The following is a 6,905-nucleotide window of genomic DNA, read 5'->3' as shown; positions in this document are numbered from 1 at the left end:
ATTTGTACCTTTTGGCAGCATGAATCTCTAAACCCCATTGTTGGGGGTGAGGAGCTCTGCAGCGTCTCGATGAATTAATGCAAGTATTTCTATTTTCCATTCAAACATGCGTGTTCCTATCTTAGATATTCATTCGCGCTTAATTATAGAGAAGGTGATGATTCGTGACACTCATCACCTTCCTCAATCCATGAACGTGTGTCTGACAACCACCTCCGTTCTACATCAGATTGAATGAGTATCTTTTAGATTCCTTAATCAGAATCTTTGTGGTATAAGCTAGATTGATGGCGGCATTCATGAGAATCCGGAAAGTCTAAACCTTGTCTGTGGTATTCCGAGTAGGATTCTGGGATTGGATGGCTGTGACGAGCTTCAAACTCGCGAGTGTTGGGCATAGTGACAGACGCAAAAGGATCAATGGATCCTATTCCAGCATGAGTGGGAACCGACAGATGATTAGCCGTGTAGTGACAGCACACGTGGACCCTTTTCACTGAGAGAAAGGATGGTAGCCATTGACAACGGTGATCCACCAACACACAGCTTGCCATGGAAGGAACTTTGCACTTTTGCATGCATGAGGGAAGAGGAATACAAGAGAAAAGCTGAAATTCAGAAGACAAAGCATCTCCAAAACCCCAACATATTCTCCATTACTGCATAATAAGTATTTATTTCATACTCTTTTATTCTTTCGTAATTCAAACTGATAATTATAATTGATATCCTGACTAAGAATAACAAAATAACCAAAGCTTACTTCAAGCCAACAATCTCCGTGGGATCGACCCTTACTCACGTAAGGTATTACTTGGACGACCCAGTGCACTTGCTGGTTAGTTGTGCGGAATTACATAGTGTGAAGTAATTTTCGTGCACCAGTGGTACATCTTAGTACTCCCAGGGTGAATCAAAAACCCAATGTTGTGTGCTTCTCTCAGTATATCTTGCCGCAAAGTCCCAACATCCGGCACAATGATCCTCCCCTTGAATCTCCAAAATCCATCTTGATCCCATGACACTCTCCACTGCTTCCCTTGTTCAATAGCTGGCAACACCTTAGGTAACACGTCATCGTTTTGATGAGCCTTTAGGAGTTCAGATTTAAAGTCACTTGAGATTTGTAACTAATTTAAGCAAGCTCTTCCAGCATCTTCACCAATATCCAACTTAAGATCCACAAACTTCTCCACTAGCTCCTCTTCCTTGATTCTCATCCAAGCTATTGTCAAGGACTTCTGAGTTAAAGCGTCCGCCACCACATTTGCCTTTCTAGGGTGATAACTTAACTCAAAATCATAGTCCTTAAGAAACTCCATCCATCTCCTCTGACGTATATTAAGCTCTTTCTGATCAAAGATGTACTTGAGACTCTTATGATCAGAAAAGACGCTAAATCTCACTCCGTACAAGTGGTGCCTCCAGATCTTCAATGCAAACACAATCGCCGGTAATTCCAAGTCATGAGTTGGGTAGTTCACCTCATGCGGTCTCAGCTGACGCAATGCGTAAGCCACCACATTCCTGTGTTGCATCAACACGCAACCCAAACCCTTCAGAGAAGCATCACAATACACTTCAAACAGTTCATGCGATTTCCGGTAAGGTCTGAAAACTCTCTTCACACTCCGACGTCCAAATAAAAGGCACTTCTTTTCTTGTCAACTTGGTCATCGATAGTGAAATCTGGGAAAATCCTTCGATAAATCTTCGGTAATATCCAGATAACCCCAAGAAACTCCTAACTTCCGTTACCATCGTCAGTCTTTCCCATTCCATCATCGCTTCTACCTTAGAAGGATCTACCGCTATACCTCCATTGCTCACCACATGACCTAGAAATCTCACTTCCTCCTTCCAGAACTTAGACTTCAACAACTTAGCATATAATTTCTGCTCTTTTAGGATTTGCAGCACAATCCTCAAATGCTCCAGATGTTCCTTTTCCGTCTTGGAGTAAACTAAGATGTCGTCTATGAAGACTACCACGAACTTGTTCAGAAAGGGACGAAAGACTCTGTTCATGTAATCCATGAAAACAGCAGGTGCGTTCGTTAACCCAAAGGACATCACCGCAAACTTGTAGTGTCCATAACGCGTCCTAAACGCAGTCTTAGGAATATCGTCCTCCTTCACCCTTATCTGATGGTAACCGGATCTCAAGTCAATCTTGGAAAACACTCGAGCTCCTTGCAGTTGATCCATCAAGTCATCTATTCTTGGCAGCGGGTACTTATTCTTCACAGTTACTTTGTTCAGTTGTCGGTAATCCACACACAGTCGCATTCCTCCATCCTTCTTCTTTACCAATAAAATCGGTGCTCCCCACGGTGACACACTCGGTCAAATGAATCTCTTGTTCAGAAGCTCTTCCAACTGAGTCTTTAACTCGGCCAGCTCTATCGGAGCCATCCTATAAGGAACAATTGACACTGGTCCGGCTCCTGACACCAATTCAATCGCAAACTCAATTTCCCATTGAGGTGGGAACTCAGGGATATCTTCTGGAAATACCTCCGGAAAATTCTTAACTACCGGAATCTGATCTAAGTCTTGGATATCGCCCGAAGCATTAGCAGTTAACAAGATGTAACCCTGACACTCTTCCCCACTACGGTGCACCATTACAGAGTTCAGGTAGTATCCCGCGGCTATCACTGCTCCACTCTCTCCTTCCGCCATAAATCGAATTGTTTGTTCAAAGCAATCCAACAAAACTCGATTCTTCGACAACCAATCAAATCCCAAAATCATCTCCAACCCAACCATCGGTAAACAGATCAAATCGTGCATAAAATCTCTTCCCTCAAGCTTGAAACCTACTTGTCTACAACCTGACCTAGTCATAACTATCTGATACGGAGTATGTACATGCAGATCAAAAGATAACTCTGACACTTTCAAGCCTAATTCCTCAACTTTAGCAAATGAGATAAACAAATGCGATGCTCCAGTATCATATAATGCAATTAAAGTCTTATCACCAAATAAACAAATACCTCTCATCAACGGATCTGCCTTGGAAGTATCCTTGGCATTCACAGCAAAAACTCACCCCTGGTGCTGACTCTGACCCGCATTCGGGTTCTTCCCACGAGTGCAATCCCTCACAATATGACCAGGCAGTCCATAGTTGAAGCACCCACTCTGACTTCCTCTTCTCTTGCCACGCTGAAATTGATCATGAGTGTTCTTCCTGAAACCTCCTTGACTTTGATGTGCATATCCTCCTCTCTTAAAGCTTTGACCCCTCGGGTGGTAATACTTGCCACGTCCCTTGCTAGTATTTCCTCCGTGGGTGTCCTTGGATGCCGCTACGGTCTTGGCATACTCCTCAACCACCCTTGCTTTGTTCACCAAGTCGGAGAAGACACGGATCTCCATAAAGGCCACAGCAGTCATAATGCTATTCTTCAAACCCCTCTGGTACTTAATGCACTTCCAGCTCTCGTAAGCTTCCGGGGCTCCCTGACATACCCTAGAAAACCTACAGAGCTCCTCAAACTTGTGGGTGTAGTCCGCAACAGATAGGGAACCTTGCTTCAGCTGCATCAGTTCCATCTCCTTTGCTTCCCTTGCAGACTCAGGGAAATACTTCTTATAGAATGCTATTTGAAATACCTCCCATGGAATGTCGGCGTTCCGAAGTTGTAGCAAGCGACACTCTGCTTGCCACTAGGGATGGGCCTCTCCCGCTAGCTGATAGGCGGCAAACTCGACATATTGATTGAGGGGAACATGCTGCGCTTGTAAAGCATGCTCCATAGCCTGGAACCAGGGGTCCGCTTCAGTAGGGTTAGTGGATCCTCGAAAAGTTGGCGGATGAACATTGAGGAACATTGCCAAGGTCATCGAAACTCCTCCCGTGTTATCTCCGTTTCCCTCAGCATTATCATTGGAATTTCCTTTGCCATTCCCATTACCATTCCCGTTCCCGACCGGTTGGCCTAACCTCTACACAGCTTACAGAGTCACAGCAGCATTCGCTTCCATGGTGTTTGCTAAGTTAGCCATGGCCGCCATGAACTCAGCATGGTTCTCAGCTGGTTGCCCATTCCTACTTTCCCGTGTATGACGAATGACCAAATGCATGGGTTTAGATTTTCACACTAAAAATAGAATTTGTCTATTGCAAGTATAGTCCAAACCTAACAATTGAAAATCAATCAAATAATTCAATTCAAAACAAAACATATAACCGAGAGTAATGAAACCTCGGGTCGTTCTCCCTAGGAATGCAAATGAAATGTTACTTCTTTCGGTTGTGAAGAGAACTAAAGGGGGGGGGGTTTCAAGCAAAGATATGAAAGATTAAAAGAACCAAGCAATAAAAGAACTATGCAATAATCAAAATTGGAAAGTAATGCAAGCAACAAGGAAAATGAGATCAAAACTAGTGAAAATACAATAAAAGATCCTTGACTTGGGAATGAGGATCCAAGGAATCCTATCATCGCCATAACCACAACTATGATAATTATCATGAGTTAATCTCGCTTAGTCAACCCCAACCATCGAGGAGTAAGTCAAGCAAGCATAATTGACCTTAATCCATAAGTCCTAACCAACTTACCAAACTAGTTGATAAAAGGCTAGCGTCAATGGAAACAAGAGCCAACTAACTACCCAAGAATTACCACTAAATGTCAGACGTTATGACTATAGTATCCTAGGAACTCAAACCACAAGCCAAGGTGGGAAAATCTACTCAAAGTCTATAGTTGACATTTTCACAAACACATTGTGTGCATAAAAGTAAAACAAGGAGAATTGCAAAGTAAAACGTAAAACTATAACCAACTATCAACAAAAACAAACATAAACAAGCAATCAAACATAAAGGAGGCATGAAATGTAAAATTCATTAATCAAAATTCCAAGAAACACAAAATTGCAATATAAACAAAGTCACTTGAACCAAAAGGAAGTGAAAGTAAAAGTGCTTCAATTACAGAGGAAAATGAGAGTACTTACAATTGAAGAAGTAAAATCAAAGATCAAAGCTTGCTATAAAATACTATAAGGAAATGGAAATTGAAAAACTCTAAGAGAGAAAAGCTACACTACTCCTACTCCTACTCCTAATTACTATGAAAAACTATGTAAAAATTGCTTTAATGCCTCCCCCCTTTGATAAGTGGTCAATTCTCCTTCATATAGCACTTCCAAACAGTAATTCAGCCTTCCAAAATGGGCCAAGGGGCCTCCAAATTCGCACAGCACATGCCTCATTAATGAAATCACGTACAGGGACCTGTGCGGACGCACAGACGTGTGCGTCCGCACACGCGGCTAAAAATTGACCTGTGCGTATGCACACATGGAAATTTCTACCTGTGCGCGCGCATGCAGGGCTGTGCACACGCACACTTCGCTGTGCGTGCTTTTCTTTGTTTTCTTCATGTTTTCTCCCTTGTACATGTTTTCTTCCATTTTTGGCTATCCATTCTTGCCTCCAATGCCTGTAATCACTCACAAACCATATCACGGCATCGAATGACATAAAAGTGGGATTAAATTGCTCTATTAAAGCACAAAATTATATGTTTTCACATTTAAGATCAAACTAGGGACAAAACACAAGAGTATGCTATTCTGGCGCTTAAGTGTGAGTTCATGTGCTAGAATCCATCCAAATTGAGTCAAAACATACCATAAAATATGGACTCATCAACTCCTCCACACTTATACAATAGCATGTCCTCATGCTAAACTAATAAGGAGAACCATCAAAGGGGGTAATCAACTTATTAAATGCAACTATCTATATGCATGCAAGTATATATATATATATATATATATATATATATATATATATATATATATATATATATATATATAGTATCTATCTATCTATCTATAGTATCTATATGAAACTGGTGAAAACAAACAATCAAATTCCCAAGCAAGTAGAGATAATTAGGGCTAGCAAAGAATTAATCCAATGTATCCAAAATCTAAAGAATTGATCCAACTCATCAAAGTAAAGCAACTTGCAAGAACACAGGATATGAAGTATGGAAACATAGAATTGAGTAATTGAACCCTCACTAGGTGTGTATATACTCTAATCACTCGGTGTCTAAGGGTCAATTCACTCAAGTCTCTTCTAATCATACTTTCAAGGAGTTGCTCTTCATCTAACAATCAACAACAAGTGATGCATGAATGTAATTATCATGAGGACTTATTGGGGTTGTAGTGGGGTTAGGGTAAAGGTGAGATAGATATGGCTAAGTGGACTAAAATGGTTTAAATCCTTAATTAGTTTAGGTATCCAACTCAACCCATATCAATCAAATCAAAACAAAATGCAATCCTAACCTTCCATCAATTCTTATTCATTAACATTCATGTATGTTTTTCTCACAAACATCACACATGCAATTCTTTATTCATTTGTTTACCCTTTTGGGTGACTTTGCGCCCTTTTATGATGAATGTTTTTTTTTTTATTTTTTTTTGAAATGAGAATTGCATATGGTTAAGTAGTTCATACATGAATATTCCTATTTTCCAAAGTTTTTAATGAGATACCCAAATTAAACATTTTCATTCCCTACCAATGTTTTCCAAAAGATTCCCCCACACTTACATGAAACACACTTCTTCAACCTAAGATAATCAATGATGCAATCCAAGGTAATTCATGGTTTTTCGCTTAAGGTTATGATGTGCTAATATCAAGAACAATGGGGTGAATAAAGCTCAAAAAGGGTTAACAATGGTAGATGCAAGGGTAAGGCTATATGGGTAAAGTAAGCTTTTATCAAAGATGGCCTCAATCATGCTCAATGGAATTCAAGACATCAATCAATAGAAATAAAGAATCAAGCAAAATCAAGATCACAATCATAGAAGAGATATATCACACAAGGAACAAAATTAGTGGTTAAAGTGTG

Source organism: Arachis ipaensis, chromosome B6 (assembly GCF_059453495.1).
Source record: "Arachis ipaensis isolate K30076 ecotype BB chromosome B6, ASM5945349v1, whole genome shotgun sequence".
NCBI lineage: Eukaryota > Viridiplantae > Streptophyta > Magnoliopsida > Fabales > Fabaceae > Arachis > Arachis ipaensis.
The sequence above is the reverse complement of the archived record's forward strand: the minus strand, read 5'-3'. Positions refer to the sequence as shown.